At 41.3% G+C, this 22547-nt stretch overlaps 1 protein-coding gene across 2 annotated transcripts in view; it reads right to left on the bottom strand.

Annotated features, from left to right (window-relative positions):
- Nucleotides 1-22547, bottom strand: part of LOC121282937 (serine/threonine-protein phosphatase 2A 55 kDa regulatory subunit B gamma isoform) — a 339135-nt gene that overhangs the window by 210333 nt on the left and 106255 nt on the right. The gene's annotated exons all lie outside the window — the stretch shown is intronic.

Below are 22547 nucleotides of genomic sequence, written 5' to 3' on the forward strand. Positions count from 1 at the left end.
AGGAAAATAGCTCCCACTAAAGTGAGTGTCAAAAAAAAAAGAAATTCAAGCAAAAGGTGGTCTATTGAAGAGGGGGCTTGTCACAGTTACTGGATCACTTCTGCAGTTTAAAAAAAAGTCAATCCTTCAGCCAGGCACTCCCCCAAAATAAAACTCCCGTGCAGAATCTGCTCGAGTCCTGCTGCAGAATCTCAAAAACGGTCGCCGGGGAAAGTGGGCACGCCTGATCAGTACTTGGAAGAAGTGCACTGCTGCATTAGCAGCCTGTGGAGACTCAGTAAAACAGGGGGGTAAGTATGTGACGGCTGCTGCTGCTGTCATATGTGCATGCTGCATCAGGACAAGCCCCTCCCAGGCGTCCTGTCAGCATCCAACCAGGTTAGTCCGCATTTCTGGAGATGAAATATGGCACTGCAGGTGATTAAAAGAAAGATCAGCCATCGCATTATAATTTGGTGGAATTCTTCAGTGCAAAAACTCTTCTGTGCCAGTGGATTTTTTTTTGTAAAAAGCCACAAGCATGTTAGTTACTACTGGAAAATCACGAATAAATCAATTTGTGTTGGAGAGAGAGAGAGAGTAGGGGACAGCACAATCGGCTGGGCACTCTGCTTCAGTTATTAGTGTGTGAGAGAAAAATGTTGAAGGCATTGAAACCACTAGCTTTGCTATGAAGGATTTGGTAGGTGGATTGAGTTGAAGCAGTTTATCTGCTTAGTTCCCTTTCGAACAGGGACCAAAATGTCCAATGAAATAGAAACAAAATAAACGACTTGGTGCCGAATTTTAGTATGTTATCGCCAGTTAATGCCATTCTCCATGAGTTGGCAAAAGTATTTGCATCAAACACCAAGGCAGAAAATCATGCTTTGTTGCGATTATTTTCCCGTTCTTAAAATAACTAGAATGTATTGCAATATACTCTCATCTAATTTACGGGGGGCCGGGGGCAAACCCCAAATTAGTGTCACTGTTCAGTTACAACCGCTGGGGTTATTCTGGATTGATTTCATCTGCTCATTTCATTAAATGACGAATGTGGCTTTAACCTGGAGTTGTGGCTGCCTAAGAGATAATGCAGATGGAAAACCACTCCATGCAAGCTATATTTCAGTGATCTTACGCTATTGTAGTACTGCCAATGGGAGATGTCTAGCACTTCACACCAATTTCCAACTTCACATGCATTGAAGCCAAGTAGTAATTTTTAACATTTCCTTTTATAAATAAGTTCTTGTTACGCATGTTTGGTGTATTTGCACAAATCAAGCACACAGCAGCTCAAAAACGTGGAGAATATTGACCACCACAAAAGAAAAGCGTAGGTCCACTGTCATATTTACAATAATGCATGGTATGAGGCAGGCTACGCAGGAGAGAATGCACAGGGACAACAAAGTAATCATCAAATATAATGGTATTGACTACACAATTTTAATAGCACAATGATAGCCATGTGTCATTTTGCATAGATGCAGACTCAATTGCATCTTCCAAATGGGAAAGGAATGCATTTGAAAAGCAGAAATCTGCAGGGCTATGGAAAAAGTGTGGGACTAACTGGATAATTCTTTCAAAGAGCCAATACAGACATGATGGGCGAAATGGCCTCCTTCTGCGCTCTCGGATTTGATGAATCGACCTCAATTTCTCTCTGCTAATCCATTTTCTCTGCTTGTGCCTCAGCAGCTAATTTGGAAATGGGAAAAATACTGGCATGGATCTTGTGATGGCAACAACAGCGGAACTGTCAGCAACTGTTTGCCATCATTCTCTCACTGAAACTGACAGCAAATTCGGGAGTCTGCACTTTGACAGAAGAGCACCAAGATCCAAAAGTTGCTGAGTGTGATTCCATACTTACCCAAGAATCAATAGAGTTGCATCACAGAATTTACTAAGTTAATTCTGAATACATTTACTGGGCCAGTCCCCCACCCCCCCTCCACCACCATTGTTTCTCTCAAAGCAATGGGACTGTTTGCTGGGGGATAATTCTACAACAGCAAATTGCTTCCAATAATCTTGACTAAATGAAATAATTCCTTGGTGCTGGTGAGACAAAAAGTGCCAGCCATTCAACCTTCCCCGCCTGCAATTAGATGAGCATAGCTTCATGGATGTCACCACGCATAGCCACAAAGCAATCCTATACAGCAAGTACTCACGCCCATCTTGACAGGAAGTGTCACCAGGATATTCGATTGCGAGGGGCATTACAGCTGAACTCAATCTTATTTCATTCCGTATCTTGACCTCGAGCATTTCCAGCAGGGCTCACTGGAGAGTGAAAAGGAGCAAGAACCATTTCTTCTTCTCCATAACCTAGCAATGTTGAGGCCAAATGATCCAGTCAGATCAGCTAACTCAGAGATTGCCTGCCTTGTATTGTTCAGACATACAGTATACAAATTCACTCCGCCAAAGACATTTGATAGATGTTGATCCAGCTGTGGCTTCATTAGTAGCACTCATGCTTGAGTCAGAAGACTCCAAGTTCAAGTCCCACTCCAGAACTTGACGACAAAAATCTGGACTGACACTCCAGTGTAGTACTGAGGGGGTACTGCATTATCAGAGGTGCCATCTTTTGGACATGATGTTAAACCATCTAACCTCTCATGTAGGCATAAAAGATCACATGGCACTATTTGGAAGATGACCAAGCAAGTTTCTGCTGTGCTCTGGCCAATATTTATCTTTCAGACAACATCACAAGAAACAGATTATCTGGTCTTGCTACAATGCTGCAGTGGGATCTTGCTGTTCGTAAATTGGCTGCCATGTTTCCTACATTACAACAGTGACCACACTTCAAAAGTACTTCATTGACTGTAAAGAGTTTTGAGACACCCAGTGGCTGTGAGTATTTCTTTCATGTCACTTGGAGTGAATTAACTGGATGCCAGCCCCAGGTGCTGGGGGATAACTGCTCCCTGGTGTAAGGTGCTTAGATTTATTTTAAAAGCTGTCATCTGACCCATAAAATATCTGTATTTCAAAGTATCACAGCATATTAAAGCACAGAAATGTGTTGTCTGGACAGTCATTTTTCTCCACAGTTTGTCCAACTCTTCTGCGTCCCCCTCCCCAATTTACTTCTAAAATTATTTATGGATGATGCTTCAACAGCGAAGAATTCCATTTTCGAACCCACCACTGCCTGAAAATCTCATACTTCTACTTTCCCCTTTAAGTCTTACCACCTTAAATGACCTTATTACTAATCCCTGGCCAGTGAAACAAACCATCACTACTTACTGTATCATAACCCTCCATAATCTGAAAGCTTTGGTCATATCATCCATTTAACTATGGCTTCACTCCACGAAGACACATATAAACCCTCTATAGCCGTAACCATTTACTTGCAACTGATGAATTAGATTTTGATTTAAAAATCAGGTAGCGCTGAAAGTTATGAACAAATCCAAAAACTACAACTTTGATCTTGTGGATCGTGATATCTCTCATGCCCTTTCCAAATTACTGAGCTGCTTCCAACTAGAACTGCAACATTAATTGAGTCGGCTTCTGTTGATGCTGAGTTGGTCTATATAGGCTGATTTAGCAACCTTCCATGCAGAATAAAAACAATATCTTGCCACTCAGCTTCAGAAATTGAGTTTTGAAGCTTGCCTACACAATTATTTACAAGCCATGTTCATGATTTGCAAAAGATTTGTCTTTCTGATTATTGGTCGATGAAAGTGTTTTGTCAATTGACTATTTTATTTTAAAATATAATAAAGAGGTTAAATCCACCAGATAGAGGTTCTGGCAAATGCAGATTAGATTGAAATAAAGCACTTATTCAGATGGCCCGAGACAACAGAGGTTTGTTAAAAAGATTCCTGTAAGCATTCACACAAAACTTTAGAATGTCCTAGTTTCCAGAATTCCTTATTTGGGATGGTGACAGCCGACTCAATTGGCAGAAGAACAATCCCAAACAGAAAGGTGGGAGAGAGTTTCATCCAGCTAGGAAGAAAAAGAAACATGTAGGGCTTGAGTTTCCATTACTTCCCATGGCAGTGGGGAGTATAGTTACCCAGCAGTTAGAACTGGTTTTAATCCTTCTAACTTTACCAGCGTAATAATTCTGCTAATTAAGTCGGAACCATCCAAAGCCTTTGACTCTAACTCAGTTTCAAACGGTTTCAGACTTGGGGGAATTGCCCAATGGAAGTTAAAACTTCCCATGCAATTCCTGTGCAGTCAGCGCATGGGGATTTCCAAGGAGACCTCCACCACATCGCATCGGAGACCAGAAGGTCTGGGCCAGTGTGCCAGAAGCAGTCATCTTTCAAAATTTGGCCACAACTCTCCCCAGTTGGAATTACCCAGCTCGGCAAGTTTCTGCAAATTGCATCCATTTTCACCCTTTGGAGAGGCTCTTAAAATTAAGCTTTTTTTTTGGGAAAATGCGAGACGAGCTACCGCCTGTCACAGCCCCTGCCTCTTGGCGCTCCCTTGATGCTCTTAGCTGAGTGTCCTGGGGAGCCCGAAGTAAAAATTTTTATCTTTTTTTAAGGGGAGGCGATGGCATAGTGGTATTATGGCTGGACTAGTAATCCAGAGACCCAGGGTAACGCTCTGGGGACCTAGGTTCGAATCCCGCCACGGCAGATGGTGAAATTTGAATTCAATAAAAATCTGGAATTATAAGTCTAATGATGACCATGAAACCATTGTTGATTGTTGTAAAAACCCATCTGGTTCACAAATGTCCTTTAGGGAAGGAAATCTGCTGTCCTTACCTGATCTGGCATTCATGTGACTCCCGACCCACAGCAATGTGGTTGACTCTTAAATGCCCTCTGAACAAGGGCAATTAGGGACGGGCAATAAATGCTGGCCTTGCTAGGCCTGGCCTAGCCAGTGATGCCCACATCCCATGAACGAATAAAAAATAAGCAAAAAAACTTCATTTTAAGTAGTAAAAGTTATTTAATTTACTAAAAAACTGACCAGTGAACATCAAATTAGTAAATTGTTTTGTATTTTTTTCTTAAAAAGTCATTTTCAGTGATTTAAATGAGGTCACTCGAATTAAAATGCTTATTTTTCATAATTAATTCATTTTCAGCTGTATTAACTGCTTTTAAATAAATAAATAAATTTATTTTTCAAAAATATACTTTGTATTATACTGCGCGAGCGTGCTCTCTCATGGAAGATTTTGGCAATATGCGAATACATGGGAATGGAAACTTAACCAGAACTTCCCTTTGGAAAACCAGCGAAATTTCAATTTGCATCCAGATTGCCAATGTGCCCAAAGCAGAAACTCTATCCTTAGTGTACAAGATCCAGTAAGGAAGTATGACCCGAAGAGAAAAAAAATGTCTCCTTCAGCTTGATTGTTGGTTAAGAATTACATTTAGCCCTCTAAAAAGAGCAGGGAACTATTGTAACATTTGATACGCAGGAAATAACAAAGTTGTAATTCACTGTAATACTCTGTTCCTTAACATACACAAAACATAGCACAGCAAGTTGATTCATAACATGGTCTTTAAGTGTTCATCATCTGCCTTTGAGAAGATTTGAATAACGCACCAGATGTCACATCTGAACCGCATACCATAATCTCTTATAACAAGGGATTGCCATTGTTACAACCTACTTCATGCTAGCGTACAGCTACATATTGGTCAATAAAAGGTAAACTTCTGATCTTAGGGGTGTGATATTTTCTCAGTTCAACATCATTGGATGTAAGCGAGTATCTACTGCAGACCCGAAACTGAAAAAATTCTCTTGTTGTCCGCTATGGGCAAGGATGCATGCATGTGGCAGCAAAAGTACCGAACAAAACCACCCCAGTCAAGGTATTTTCCCTGCACCTTCAGCACATAGCGTGAAGATGCACTGATAAAAAAAAGAGAAGCAAAAGCTGCTTTCAAATGTCAGACTTGTTTAAAAACAAAAAATGGAGGTGAAGGGCCATGACCTCCAACATGCTTTATGGATTGCCTCTCCTTGCCTGTACCATGGGGGATTGGCTGCCACAACAGTGAACCATGCAAAACTGCAGGGTTCCATGCTTTACACTGCCCTTGATTGCACTTTAACCTTGCATTGTAACCTTTTTTCTCTTACGCATTCATAAATTAATATCACAATTTTTATTTTGAGTCTGGGGTAGATACAACCCAATGCCATTTATTATTTCTAATGAAAAAAAATCAGTGCTCAGGGGAAAAGGAGATTACAAGGTTATTGCTCATTCTGCTAGAATTAAATTAAGCTTCAAAACATTTTCTATGATTTTCAGGTCTGAAATATAAATTGCACATTTTATTTTCAAATGTATGCACTGGGAGTTACCCTCCCTGAAATTCAGGGTAACATGGCTTATGGGCAAGTACAACTCTTAAACCCTTATTATCTACCTGTGATTTAGGTATCCACTCAATTGCATCACAATAAATAGTACTGTTATACTATCTAACTGAGAAATGGCAAAAATCAGTGCAACCTGCATTAATAACTGAAGAGATTTGCTCCTTAGAGATATCCTATTGCAATACTTAATTATGAGCATGTAATTAAAAAAAATACAATTAAGAGTCTTAAAAACTCTTGCAGCACTAGCAATCACAGTACCCAGTTTGCCTGTAGAGTACCTGTTTATGCAGCAAGATGAAAGTGATGTCAAACTAGAGTAGAGTAATATTTAAATACTAAGCTTAATTTTTATCATTTTCTAAGAAAAATTGAAAAGTCCTATAAATGATAAAACATCAGCCATCGCCCCCAAGTATGTATGTGGCTTCAAAAGACGAAAGTTTGAACACAATCTGCCCACTAATGTACATTAATTACTTGATTAACCTGTGCAACTCACCCCTTCATAGGAACCACTACATAAAAAAAAAATGACTGATCAGCTTCCTCACTGTGCACTCCATGTAAACACTGGTTTCAAAATGTGTGAATACAGTCTTGCATGTATAATGATTTTCTTTTGTTTAATGCTATACAAGATGTTATTCCCAGGTTTCTCAGCCTGTAATTGCAGCAGACACTGTGGTTGTGAGCCAGCAACATTGTAAATTGAACCCAGCAAGGTCAAAGGCGGGGAACAGTGGGGGAAACAAACAGTCACCCAGCAGTGATTTTTTTCCGGAACTGGCCAATTAGTGGCCAGAGGGCAAGCTTGTCATCCAATTAAGGGGGGGGTGGGCAAGTTCACAAAGCTGGGTGGCCAATAGGAGGCACTGCAGCACTGAAGCAGCAGCATGCAGTTCAGGCAAGAGAGGGAGGGAGGGTCCCGGAGGGTCCCTCCATTTTGAGGTATCCTCTCTCTAACATTAAAGTTCAAAATGTCCTCAAAATCCATTTTGGAGGGGGAGCAGCAGTTGTCAGGTCGGCGGTGAGGGCGATGGCTCTCAGATGCCACCTCCAGGCAGCTAGCCTAGTCCCCAATGCCTCAGGGGGAGCCCACAAGGCGACTGGAAAACTGCAGCCAGCCTCTGACAATAGGCCTTGTGACCTTTAAAATAGCCTTTATTGACTACTCACTGCTTGCAACTGAGAGCCCTAGCAATCCCAGCCCCTCCCCCAATCCTTCAGCTGGGAAAATGGTTTGGTGGTGGGGGTGGGGGGGGGGCGCAGGTTGGTGTCAGTGAACCAGATCAACTGACGGCACAAATTTTGCCCCTGCCAACCTCGGCACACCTCTGCACTCACCCTCATTGGGGGGTCTAATAATCCTGCCCAAGGTCTCTCTTGAGTTAACGTCTCTTGCCTAGGGAAATAAGTTGGACCTCAATGGGGGAGCAAAGTGTAATCCTACACACTTTTCAGTGACCCCTTGCAACTGTTTAGATGCCAGATGAGAATGTTTGAAGGTGCTTTCAATGTCTCCCATCAGCCAATAGGTTCCAACATAGTGATTGCTCACTCCAACAAGATGCATCATTTATGGACCCAAATCCTAGCAAGGATCACAAATCAACAGACACTGAACCAAATGAGACAAGCAAGCATAAAGAAGCAACACTTCAGATCAGAGCGAGGCCAGGGGGCATTAAGCAGCAAGACTTAAGATCAGAGAGCAGGACATAAAGCACCGAGACTTCAGAGTAGAGAGCAGGACCACCACCATCCGTAACCAGGAGCTAGTCAGAGCCGCGTTTCGGAAGAAAAAAAGTCACAGGGAAGCAGATAGGAAATACTCACCAGCCAATCACCTATTTATCTCAAACTAAACCAGGGAATTTCAATAAGGGTAATTAGAACATTTATTGAAATATTAATATAAGCACCAGAAGGACTAGAGGCATTAAAATATAAGTTAAAACTTTGTTCATTAAAATACAATAAAAATGGCAGGGCAGGTGATGTATTGCAGCTGCAGTAGGTGGGTGCTCCTTGCCACCAACATGATCCACAGTAAACATGTCTGCTGTGTAAGTGGCTGCTCGAGGAACTTTGGCTCAAGCATTAATGAGGTGGAGGCCCAGCTGTGGAAGGTGCAATGCATCAAGGAGAGGGGAAGTTACCAGGATACTTTGCTCCAGAAGTTAGTCACACCCCTTCAGCTAGGGTCGTCTGATTTGGTCCATGGTTAGGGACAGGAGGGTGTGATTGTGAGAGGGGTGGGTATGGGGATCGAGAAGGTAGAAGTGGTGGAGCCTCAGCATTGGCCATTGGCCAACACGTTCGAGGTTCTTGCAGCTTGTAAGGATAAAACTAGGAGCTGAAGGGTGGATTAAGGGCAGCACCTTGGTATAGGATGCCATTCAAGCAGGGAGCAAATAGCAATGTAGTGATAGGAGGGGACAGTATAGTCAGGGGGATAAACACAGTTCTCTGCAGCTGTGAGTGAGAGAGTCCAGAAGCTGTGTTGCCTGCCCAGTGCCAGAGTTTGGTACATCAGCTCAGGGCTGGAGAGGAACTTGCAGCGGGACGGGGAGAAATAATCCAGATGTCATGGTACATGTAGGTACCAATGACATAGATAGCATGAGGAAAAAGAGATCTGCTGAGGGAGTATAAGCGGCTAGGGGCTAAATTAAAATTAGGACCTAAAAGGTAATCATCTCTGGACTATTATCTGAGCCACAAGAAAATTGGCATAGGGTAAGGAAGATTAGAGAGTTGAATCTGTGACTCAAAGATTGGTGTGTGGAAATGGGTTTTGATTCATGGGGCACTGGCACCAGTAGTGGGGAAATTGGGAGCTGCACTGTTGGGACAGTCTTCAACTGAACTGTGATGGGACTGGCAAGTCATAGAACAAGGATGGTAGAGGGGGCTTTAAACTAAATAGTGGGGTAAGGAATCATGCGAAGGGAGTTGTGTTAAATTAAAGAGAGAAGACAAGGCAAGAAGACAAGATAGAAATAATGGAAATGATAATAAGAGCATGACAGAAGGGACATTGCGCTCAAACTTAACAGTGAGTCAGCAGATAAAGCCAGAGGTTGCAAAAATAGTAAAAAGACAGAACTAAAGGCTCTGTATTTGAATGCCCCTAGCATTCATAACAGAACAGATGAATTGTCAGCTCAAACCCAAATAAATACGTATGATCTGATAGCTATTACAGAGATGTAGCTATAAGATGACCAAAGCTGGGTGGGACCAAAAATATTCAAGGCGACCTGACATTTTGGAATAACAGGAAGCTAGGAAAAGGAGGTGGGGTAGCTCCGTTAATTAAGGATGACATTAGTACAATAGAGAGAGATGACCATAATTCTAAAGATCATGATGTAGAATTAGTTTGGGTAAAGTTAAGAAATAATAAATGAAGGAAGTCACTTTTAGGAGTGGTTTATAGGCCCCCTACCAGTAACCACACTCTAGGACAGAGAATACAGGAAGACATAATGGGGGCTTGCAAAAAGATGCGGCAATAATCAAAGGTGATTTTAATCTACATACAGATTGGACAAATCAGATTGGCAAACGGAGCCAGGGAGATGAGTTTAAGAGCATTTTTGGGATAGTTTCTTAGAGCAGCACATTCTGGAGCCAACCAGCAAGGAGGCTATTCCAAACCTGACAATGTGCCACAGGACAGGACAAATTAATAACCTCATAGTAAAGGAACCTCTAGATTGCAGTGATAACATGATTGAGTTTCGCATTCAGTTTGAGGGAAAGAAGAGTGGGTTGAAGGCTAGTGTTTTAAAATTAAATACCCAATTATAGGGGTATGAAGACAGAGCTGGCAACTGTAAACTGGGAAATTAAGTTAGCAGTAAGCCAGTAGAGAAGCAGTGTCAGACATTAAAGGATATATTTCATAGCACTCAGTAAAAATACATTCCAGTGAGAAAGACAGACTATAGGAAAAGGAGGCATCAACTGTGGTTAACTAAGGAAGTTAAGGAAAGTGTCACATCGAAATAAAATGTACAATTCCACAAAGATTAGTGGCAAGTCTGAAGATTGGATAGAATATTTAAAAAGTAACAAAGAATGACAAAAAATAATGAGGATGAAATTAGAGTATGAGAGAAAGCCAGCTAGAAATATAAAAAAACAAAGTTTCTACAAATATTTGAAAAAGGAAATGAATATCTAAAGTGAGCATTCATCCTCTAGAAAGTGAGTTTGGGGAAGTAATGATGAGAAGTAAGCAAATGGCAAAATACTGAACAGATATTTTGTGTTTGTCTTCCCTGTGGAAGACACAAATAACATTCCAGATATAATTGTAAATCAAGAGGTGAAAGGGAGAGAGGCACTTAAAACAATTACAACCTTCAGGGAAAGGGTAGCAAGAAAATAGTTAGAACTAAAGACTGACAAGTAGCCAGGTCTGATGGACTTCATCCTAGGGTCTTAAAAAAGTGGCTGAAAAGATAGTAGAATTGGTTGTAATTTCCAAAGCTCCTAGATTCTGGAAAGATCCCATCAGATTGGAAAATAGTAAATGTAACTCCTCTATTCAAGAAAGAATGGAGACAGAAAGGAGGAAACTACAGGCCAGTTAATTTAATATCTGTCATAGGGAAAATGCTAGAATCTATTATTAATGAGCTTACAGCAGGACATGGATAATGGGCAACCTGTAGATGTGGTGTATTTAGATTACCAAAAGGCATTTGATGAGGTGCCATATCAAAAGTTACTACATAATAAGGGGTAACATATTAGCATTGATAGACGGTTTGCAGGAAAAGATGGGCATGGATTTGAGAGGCAATAATATTATTAAGTGTGATGTTAACAGTTTTGAAAGAGAGGTACCACAGGAGAGGGAGCTTTTTATAACATCAGCTATTATGGGGTTCAGGCAGGGAAATTGGGTGGACAGTAGTTTATCGGAAATATGCCGAAGGGAGAAAGGTAAGCATGGAGAGGGAATGAGCAGAACTAAGAGAAAAGGGAGAAAGATATGGTTTATGGCTGGGGGTGGGGGTGGGTGTGTGTGTGTGTGTTTGTGTGTGTGTGGTGGGTGGAGACAGCAAAAGCTGAACAAATGGTCTCAATCTTGGTGACAAAGAAACTCATGAACTCCTAGCATTTGTTGGAGGAGAGCATAGTGGGGACAGGAGACAGGGGTTTAAGGAGATAATTGATACTGGAGAAAAGACAGGGGTTATTTTTGCTCGCAGAATGATCCTGCAGTAATGGGCAGTTATGGGACTGAATGAGACACCCAATTGTGCTTGCTGTGATCCAGTCAGATCTAATGATTGTTAAACCAGTTGTCTGCCACACACATCTGCATCTGTTGGACCTGGAGTGATGATACCAGAGGGAACAACCAGAATGGGAAGTTAGTTGAAGGTTTTGCTAAGGTTAAGTGTGAAGAGGTAGAGGTGAGGGGATAGTCAATGGCTGCAGAAGTATCATGGCAAAGGGTGGGCCAAAGGTTAGGCAAAAGAGAGTTTGAAAGTGAGTTTCTGCCAGGGGAAATGCAGAATGGCTGAAAATGGCCCATCAGTGATTGAGATGATATGAGGGGAGAGGCCAAGGAGAATGGCAAAGTAAAGTGGGCCATGTATATGTGTCCACAGAATCTCAGAATCGGAATCACAGTGCAGGAGAGGCTCTTTGGCCCATCAAGTCTGCACCAACACGTGAGAAACACCTGACCTACCTACCTGATCCCATTTACCAGCACTTGGCCCATAGCCTTCAAATGTTATGACATGCCAAGTGCTCACCCAGGTACTTTTTAAAGGATGTGAGGCAACCCGCCTCCACCACCCTCCCAGGCAGTGCACTCCAGACTGTCACCACCCTCTGGGTAAAAAAGCTTTTCCTCACATCCCCCCTAAACCTCCTGCCCCTCACCTTGAACTTTTGCCCCATTGTGACTGACCCTTCAACTAAGAGGAACAGCTGCTCCCTATCCACCCTGTGCATGCCCCTCATAATCTTGTACACCTCGATCAGGTCGCCCCTCAGTCTTCTCTGCTCCAACGAAAACAACCCAAGTCTATCCAACCTTTCTTCCTAACTTAAATGTTTCATCCCAGGCAACATCCTGATGAATCTCCTCTGCACCCCCACCAGTGCAATCACATCCTTCCTATAATGTGGCGACCAGAAATGCACACAGTACTCCAACTGTGGCCTCACTAAGGTTCTATACAACTCCAACATCACCTCCCTACTTTTGTAATCTATGCCTCGATTGATACAGGCAAGTGTCCCATATGCCTTTTTCACCCCCCACTAACATGCCTCTCTGCCTTCAGAGATCTATGGACACACACGCCAAGGTCCCTTTGTTCCTCAGAACTTCCTAGTGCTGTGCCATTCATTGAATACTTCCTTGTCAAGTTACTCCTTCCAAAGTGTATCACCTCACACTTTTCAGGGTTAAATTCCATTTGCCACCTATCTGCCCATTTGATCGTCCCGTCTATATCTTCCTGTAGCTCAAGACACTCAACCTCACTGTTAACCACCCGGCCAATCTTTGTGTCATCCGCAAATTTACTAATCCTACCCCCCACACAGTCACCTATGTTGTTTATATAAATGACAAATAATAGGGGACCGAGCACAGATCCCTGTGGTGTGCCACTGGACACTGGCTTCCAGTCACTAAAGCATCCTTCTGTCATCACCCTCTGCCTCCTACAACTAAGCCAATTTTGAATCCACCTTATTAAATTACCCTGTATCCCATGTGCATTTGCCTTCTTTATAAGTCTCCCACGTGGGACCTTGTCAAAGGCTTTGCTGAAATCTATATAAACCACAGCAACTGCACTGCCCTCATCTACACACCTGGTCACCTCCTCAAAAAATTCAATCAAATTTGTTAGGCTTATTGGAAAGTTTATTTGTAGGAACAAGATTTGGGAGATAGGGTGGCAGGTCAGAAGACTGGATAGAAAATAAAGAACAGCAAAGAATGACAAAAGGATTAATAAGGAGGGAAAAATTAGAGTACGAGAGAAAGCTAGCTAGTAATATAAAGTCAGGGAGCAAGAGTTTCTATAGATACTTAAATAAGAAGAGAATTATCAAAGTAAGCATTGGTCCTGTAGGAAGTGCATCTAGGGAATTGATAATGGAAAGTTGGAAGATAGCAGATGAATTGAACAGGTTTTTGCTTTGGTCTTCACTATAGAGGATAAGTAACATCCCAGAAGTAGTTGTAAATCAGGAAATGGAAGGGAGGGAGGAACTCAGGAAAACTACAATCACCAGGGAAATAGCATTGAGCAAATTGTTGGGGCTGCAGGCTGACAAATCCCTGCGGCCGAATGGACTTCACCCTAAGATCTTCGAAAAAGTGGCTAGTGAGATAACTGATGCAATGGTTTTAATTTTCCAAAATTCCCTAGATTTGGGAAAGGTTCTACTAGATTGGAAAATAGCAAATGTAACTCCTTTATTCAAATGGGGAGGGAGAAAGCAGCAAACTGCAGACCATTAACCTAATATCTGTCACAGGGAAAATATTACGAGCTATTATTAAATATGTTATAGCAGGGCACTTCGAAAAATTCAAGGTAATCAGGTAGAGTCAACATGGTTTGTGAAAAGGAAGTCATGTTTAACCAATTTATTGGAGTTCTTCAAAGGAGTCATGTGTGTTGATAAAAGGGAACTGGTGGATGTACTGTATTTAGATTTCCAGGAAGCATTTGATAAAGTGCCTCACCAACAGTTATTGCAGAAAATAAAAGCTCATGGTATAAAGGGTAACATATTGGCATGGATAGAAGATTGGCTAGCTAACAGAAAGCAGAGAGCTGGCACAAATGGGTATTTTTCTGGTTGGCTGGATGTGACAAGTGGTGTACCACAAGGATCAATGCTGGGGACTCAACATTTTACTATTTATATAAATTACTTGGATGAAGGGACCAAAGGAATGGTTGCTAAATTTGCCGATGAAACGATAGTTCAGAAAGTAAATTGTGAAGAGGACATCAGGAGCCTACAAAGTGACATAGACAAGTTAAGTGAGTGGGTAAAGGTCTGGAAAATGCAGTATAATGTGGACAAAAAGTAAAATTGTCCATTTTGGCAGAAAGAATAAAAAAGATTATCTTAGCAGTGAGAGATTGCAGAGCTCTGAGATTCAGAGGTGTCTGGGTGTCCTTGTGCATCAATCACAAAAGGTTAATATGCAGGTACAGCAAGTGATGGGAAAAAACCAATAGAATGTTATCGTTTATTGTGAGGGGAATTGATTACAAAAGTAGGAAGGTTATGCGTCAGTCGTACAAGGCACTGGTCAGACCACGTCTGGAGTACTGTGTACAGTACTGGTCTCCTTATTTAAGGAAAGATGTAAATGTGTTAGAAGCAGTTCAGAGAACTCTACTAGGCGAATACCAGGAATGAGCAGGTTGTCTTGTGAGGAAAGGTTGGACAGGTTAGGCTTGTATCTACTGGAGTTTAGAAGAGTAAGAGGCAACTTGATTGAAACATATAAGATCACGAGGGATCTTGACAGGGTGGATGTGGAGAGGATCTTTCCTCTTGTGGGAGAATATGGAACTAGGGGCCACTGTTTAAAAATAAGAGGTCGCTCATGTAATACAGAGATGAGAATTTTTTCTCTCAGAGGGTCATTGGAACTATGCTTCCACCTCCTTTTCAGGAAGAGAGTCTTTGAATATTTTTAAAGGCAGAGCTAGATAGATTGTTGATTAACAAGGGGGGTGAAAGGTCATCAGAGGTAGGCAGGAACGTGGGGTTGAGGTTACAATCAGATTGAATGTAAAGATCTTATTGAATGGCGGAGCAGGCACAAAGGGCTAAGTGCCCTACTCCTGTTCCTAATTCACGTGTTCATATGTATGGAGCTGAGATGGAGATTGAAATCATCAAGGCTGAAAAGAAGCTGCATTGCAACATACAGACAAACACATTGACGTGCTATTTCTCTTCCAGATAAGGAAGGTTCTGCCATGCAAGCTGAGTTTATATTTCAGATTTACAACACTTAAAAAACAAAACAATGAGCAAAGAACTTCTGCTGCATGAGAGAGAGAAAAGAGATTACGACACGCAGGAGATAAGAACCTTTCAATCTGCTATCAACCTTTCTATCTTTCAACCTGCTTCATGTTTAAAGAGCGGTGATTTCTTTCCTTCTGTAGGACTAGCAAATTAAAGGATTAATTTTGGGAAGTTAAGTTAATATTTACACTGACTCCATTCATAATTATGCTCTAACTTATGCTGGGCGAGCTGGAAATAAAATTCCTGCTAGGAGAATAAACAATTTGTGCATGTTCAAGAAACATCTCCAGTATTTAACTTCCAACAGCAAAATTTAATACTGCAATGTGCAGATTCTGTGCAAAAATGTGGCAGGTGGCATCATCCACTCTATTTTTAGTTCAAAATAATCTTTTCCATTCAGATGATAGATCCATTGTGCATTTCCAACACAGTGTCGTATGTTCTGATTCTTTCCAATATTAGAATACAGCTTTTTCTCCTTTTGCAAGGAGTGACCTGAGAGAAATGCAAGGTTCCAATAGGGATCTGTATTTACATCATTGGAACAAACCCCATGTGGACAGTGTACTAGCTTATACAGCAGAAAACTGCCATGCACCCAGGTGCTGAAAAGAAACTAGCTGTGAATATTTGCTCCCAAACGTCTCGATGATAAACTTGAACTTCCATCAGGCTTTGTTGAGAAAAACCCTCAGGCGCCACTTCTGTCCCGACATATTAATTAACAAATGTAACATTATCTACATATTGGCGACAAATGTTTACTAGGAAGTGCTGACACCACTTAACAGATAGGTTTATCAATTAGAGTTTAGGCTTTCCACGTCTCCATTCTGGTTTGTGAAAGTAAAGTTTTAATTTAACAATATTTTTGATGCTTTGCATGTCAAAATAAAAAAACTTAGGAAATTAAAATAAAAAACCAAATATTTTGTTAAAATTAGTTTATACTTGAACATTTCATCAGTCCCATGTGGTTGTAATCAAATTAAGAAAGCAGGGCTTTATATTAGCAGGTGTTAATCAGGAAGCATGCAATATGGCATTGGCAAATGCCGGAAACAAAGAGAGCACTTGAGCACTCCAACCCTCAAATTCAGAAGTCAATGTTTCTCTCCCAATTCTTTAATTAGCATCTATAATATAGCATTTACTCATGCCATTAAATGCTGCTAGCTTACCCACCCTATGCCCCAAAGCTGACCTATTCACCACTGCAGTATTGTATTTTGAATGCACAGCAAGCAGTTAGTAAGGAACTTGCAGGGAAACAAAGAATAAGGGGCATAAGAAGCATCATGAGCAACAGGGCAGTGAGATGGAACCAGTTGGCCTGGTTCCCAATTACATTTCTAGAAGCACTTCCTATAACAGTGCCACTTAAAAATAATCCCTGAATAACTGAATAAAAGGTTTTTTGGAATTTAACTAACTCCATTTCCTTCAATCTTTCCTTCCGCCAACACACTTCAGTTAAACCCAGATTAAGCACCATCTATTCATTATTTTGTTTGCATGCTTTTTTTAAATCCTTATAACTTTGGTGGTACTGTCTTCTGATTTTTTAGTATTTGGGCCTTTAAATTGGTTTCTATAGTAACTGGGAAAATTTAAAATGGGTATGTTAAGGCTCTGCAGCTTTTCCTTCCCAAGCCATGTTTGTCCTTATGGTTGAAAGATAGGCACATGGGAAAACAAAATCCTAATAGTCAAGTAGAAATGATCAAAGACAAATTCGATTGATGCAGAAAGCATTTCATAAGCTTAAGGAATTTAACTCGCAGGAGAATAGTGACAAACGTCAAAAGCAACAGAGGGAGGCAAGAGCAACCATTAGAGTAATCAAGACATCTCTGGAAAAGCTATGCAATCACTGTTAATAGGAAAAACTTTTGCAGCTATCTCAGGATTCAGAACAGTTAGATTATATAGGGCAACAAAGGCATTTTAGGACAGCTTCAAACTAATTTTCAGGTTTTAGCAGAGTTGTTAAATGATTATTGTGCCTCATTCCATTCTCCTATGGATGATGCTCATGTTCAGGCACACAATGTCATGTACTGTACACTGGAGTACTGTGACGCATAATTTGACACAGAGCCACAAAGGCATGTTAGGGAAGAAAAGTTTTGTCAGAGAGGTAGATTAAGGCGTGTCTTAAAAAAAAGAGGAAAGAGAGGTAAAGAGGTGGAGATGTTTAGAAAGGAAATCCAGAGTTTAGGGCCTAGACAGCTGCAAACATAGCCATCAATGAGGGATCGATGAAAATCACAAATTTTCAACAGGCCAAAATTAGAGGAGCACAGCTATTCAGGAGGGTTATCGGGCCAGAGTAGGAGATTACAGAGCTAAGGAGAGGCAAGACAACACAAGGACTTGAAAACAAGGAAGAGAATTTTAAAGTCAAGGAATTGCTTAGCTGGGTGCCAATGTAGGTCCACTAGCTCAGGGGTGATGAGTAAACGGGGACTTGGTGCAGGCAGGGACTTGGACAGCTGAGTTTTGGGTGACCTCAAGTGTATGAGGAGAACGTGGGAGGCTGGTCAGGAAATGGGAGATAGGACAAGTGCTCTGAGAATCACTTGCCCATTTCTTCATTACATCAACTGAGTCCGGGACCATTCCTTTGGATTGGAAAATAGCTCCTGCACTTCCAATTTTCAAAGTAAAGGGGATAAATCAAAGCCAGGCAACAACAGGGGTTGATGAAAAGAGGCCTTGTAAGATACTCAAAACAGCTATGGGAAAACAAGGCCACATCTTGATTGAGTTTCTTTGAAGTCGCAAGATTAGCGGATGAAGGTAAATACAATTGTCATTGCCTACCTGGAGTTTCAGGAGCTTCACAATAGATGACTTCATAAATATCACTGGGAAATTAATGAGATGGATTTAGGAATCATCCCCACCTGAAGGCATTCTCTCATGATGCCCCCTCCAAGAATTGGTGTTAGTTCACTCTTTTTGTTAATGACTGGGAGAGTGGTGTTTAGGGTAGGGTCAATAAATTTGCTGATGACACCAAGATGTGCAAGGGTTAATTCTGTAGAAGAAATCTATCTTCTGCAAAAAGATCTTGATGTACTGGATCAAGCTTGGTCCAATATATGGCCCATGGGCCAGATGCAGCCTGTGAAATACCTCTATGCAGCCCCTGGAGCCAGTTTTCAAGATTCAGGTCAAACAGGTGAGTTTCAATGGAAGATTCTGCATGGAACTGCACCTCAAATCACAGGCCGCTTCTCTATCATGTTTGCTGTTGATAGGCTGACTACTGAGTTGCAGCAAACACCAGCAGTGGTGAGTGTGCTGAGGGCTGCTGGGCTGAGGGAAGCAAAGGTATGGTGTGGCCGGAGACAGGAAGCCAAGCGCGTCAGGCCGAGGGCTGGCAACGTTGCATTGGGCCCGGGGAGGACAAGGTGTCGTGCTGAGTATGTGGGAGCGAGTGTGTATCATTGTGTGTGTGTGAGAGTGCGTGGGAGTGACTGAGTATATGGGAAAGGGGAAGAGTGCAAGTGAGTGGCTAGTTGTGTCTATTGGGGTGGCGGGGGGAGTTTGGGGGGTGTGACCCTGCCTTATGCCCAGTCTCCGGTTTTTCACTCACTCACACACACGCACCCACTCAAAATGGATGAAGGTGACTGAGTAGGCACCCTGAGACTGGTAGTGAGCCGGACACACACACGCACACACTGGTCATTTTTATTAATTACTTTTCTTTCACTTAAGAATTTATTGCACTGACATTGCTGTATTTTTGCTCAGCAATTGTTTCTTTCCTTAAAAACCTCACCAATTTTTGTTTTTGAAATTCAGTTTTTTGTTGTGCCAAGCCTCATCTTTCTGAAATTTGCGCATCAGAACCTCAAGTGAGGAAAATATACAAATGTGGCCCCCCGAGCGAAAAGGTTAGACAAGCCTGCGCTAGATTAATGGACCAAACAATGAAAAATGGCACTTAATCCAGATAAATGCAATGTGATGCATTTTGGTTGGACTAACGTATGATATACCTGCAATTTGCAGAGAACAATACAGAAAGCAATTGAGACACAAAAGGGTCTAGTTGTCATTGGGCACAGGTTGCTCAAAATTGATGACTAGTGCAGAGAAGCCGTAAGCAAAGCAAACAGGGTTGTATTGATTGAACCATTCAGTACAAATCAAAGGTTACCATTCTGTCATTTACAGGTCCTGCTTAGACTACACTGGAGTACTGCATCCAGTTAAAAATAAAATGCAACTTACGCTTTTGGTGAAGTCGGTGAGTTATTAATGAATACATTTTTGCTCTGGAATTAGAGTGCAAATCTAGAGTGTGACCTAAAATTCAAGGGTGACCTAATGTGATGAAATTTGAAACAAAATTTTGTCTTCGATATCCATTTTACTTGTTAATAAAATAATGGGGTTATATAACTTCCTGTCCTTTCTGTCAATTGCTCTAATCTTCAACAGTTTCACGAATACAACCTGAACTTTTCAATACTGGATGATTTCTTCTCACAGACAAACATTGTCAATTGCTGTCCCTCGATTCAAGGCTAACATCCACTCAGCGTCGCAGGTTTCTTCCATGGGTCTTCATGTGACTGAACAGGCCAATTCTCACCCCACAGATTTTTGGGCACATAGAGCAGGATGTCCCGTGAGGTTGTGGGATCCGGAGGGCAGGATTTGATTCTTTTTCATTCCTTCTCTGCAACCGCTCTGCCTCATCATCAAGATGCTGTGACCCAAAGTGTGATGTAGCTTGATGGACAAATTGTGGCTATTTTGAACGATTGGTAGCAAGCTCCTCCCAGTCACTACTGTCACTGCTGACGCGCTTCAAGGAAACCTTCAGAATGTCTTTGAAGCATTTTCTTTCTCCTCCCTGGAAATCTGGACATTTGAAAGTTGAGAAAACGAGACCTGGTGGGTGAGATGCTTTTTAGTCATCTGTACACACTGTCCAGTCCATCAAACATGATTTTAACTTCTCCGTCATCACCTCTGATGAAATAAAGACCTACCATTACACGAACTGATGATATCCTTTCAATCTATTAGCCACTTATTGAGATCTGTGGAATCATTGTTAAAATAAAACTATGCAATGATGAGACAAATTTTAAACCTGATGGGTCATTTGCTATAAATTTCTGTAAAAGTCCCTAAATCAAAATTTTAGAACACAGAATTTTCAAACAGAAAAGGAGGACTGTGAAACAAGTCCTTAAATCAGCCACCATTGGACCAAGACTCCTTAGACAGCACCTTTCAAACCCACGACCGCTACCATCTAGAAGAACAAGGGCAGCAGATTGATGGGAACACCGCCATATGAAAGTTTCCCTCCAAGCTGCCCACCATGCTGACTTAGAAATATATCGCCGTTCCTTCTCTGTCACTGGGTCAAAATCCTGGAACTCCCTCCCTAACAGCACTGTGGGTGTACCTACACCACATGGACCGCAGCAGTTCAAGGCGACAGCTCACCACCACCTTCTGAAGGGCAATTAGGGATGGGCAAAAAATGCTGGCCCAGCCAGCGATACCCCCATCCCATGAACAAATTTTAAAAATGGTCACTGCCATCAACAGATCAATGTCTTGTCAAATAGATTGAAGAGAGTTACTGACTAACACAGAGCAGTATGTTCCCCAGTGTTATGTACAGCATGCAATTATTGGCTTTTATTATTGTGTCTGGAACATCCGACCTAAAAAGAAAAAACATATTCTTCCAAATAATGCATTTTGTTTTCCAGCCAGATGGAGCATCAATTTAGCATCAATTCAGTCACAAGTTAATGAATTTGGAAGAATTTCAGTGGAACTAAGTTAACAGGTTCCCTTTCTCATCAGAAATTGTGAAATGGAAGGAAGAACCTGTGTAAACAAAGGCTTTGAAAGACCCTACCACCCAGTGTTGGAAGGTTTTCCTTTAATGCCTTCATATTGTCCTCATATATCATGTACCTGTATCTGTTGTATCAAAAATCCTGGAGCATGTTTTTCATCTTCAAGCTTAGTTTTATCATTTGGAATCCTGGTACTTATTTATTCCTTGAAGCAAATTTTCTACCAATAATCTAATTTCTATTTGGCAACAACCCCAAAATTATCTACCACCTCAGCCACTGGGGCTCGGGTATTTGGTTTCAGACAACAAACATTTTCATTCAGAGGGTACCACAATAGGAAATTGCAGAACCTCTTCTTCCTGTTAATTGTCTGCTTGTCAACCATGCTTCTCGACTGAATTTGATAGTGTTATAAGGCCTTGCTCTGGTCTGTTAGTTGTGGGATTGTATAGCGCAAATAACAGCTGCAATTTTAGCCATATCTGCATGTTAGACACCTATGTAATAGCTCCACAAATTTGGTATTTTATTCAAAGTGTGCTTGGTGTTCCTGCCATGGTCTTTTTAAAGCCTATATAGGAATCTCCAAACACATTATACTTGAGTTCACTGTTTAAGATAGTTTTTATAAGCAGAGTAGTGACTCTTCTGAAATTGAAACTTCTATTTATCTGTGTGGGGTATGGGATTTGACATGCCTCAGGATCAACACTCTATATCCTTTTTACCATTAGGTTATACCAGAAATATTAATGGATCATGACCATACACTTCTGATCTATCAGATAGCCTGAAAAAATGCTATGCTGACAGACCATACATTTCAAAGTAAACTACAAGTTATTAATTACAAGAAAAAAATCTGCACAGAAGTTGTAACAAAATAGCAATGCAGCACAGTACTGTAAGTTTAGCATAACAATGGTTTTGAGCCCAACATTAATTGCTTTGAGATCCTTACTCATTGAATTCTCTAGATTGGAAGCCTATGGAGCTTTTACGTACGCAAACTCCACTTCATTGCAGTAATCTAAAAAATTGCTTAGTCTGAACTGAAGAACATGGAGATGCCACTCAGATCTAACTGGTCCAGGCAATTTCTCATACTTCAACACAAGGGAACAAATATTTATAGCTATTTTCTTCATTGAAACTTCTACAGAGATGCTCTGGATCCTTGCTGAACAGCGCAGCAAGGTTTTAATTAGTTATATCTCTAGTCATATAGAGCATGATCCAGTAGCCCAACACCCCTGACCCCACCCCACCCCCAAATATCCTCTTCAG

This window comes from Carcharodon carcharias, chromosome 1 (assembly GCF_017639515.1).
Source record: "Carcharodon carcharias isolate sCarCar2 chromosome 1, sCarCar2.pri, whole genome shotgun sequence".
Taxonomy (NCBI): Eukaryota; Metazoa; Chordata; class Chondrichthyes; order Lamniformes; family Lamnidae; genus Carcharodon; species Carcharodon carcharias.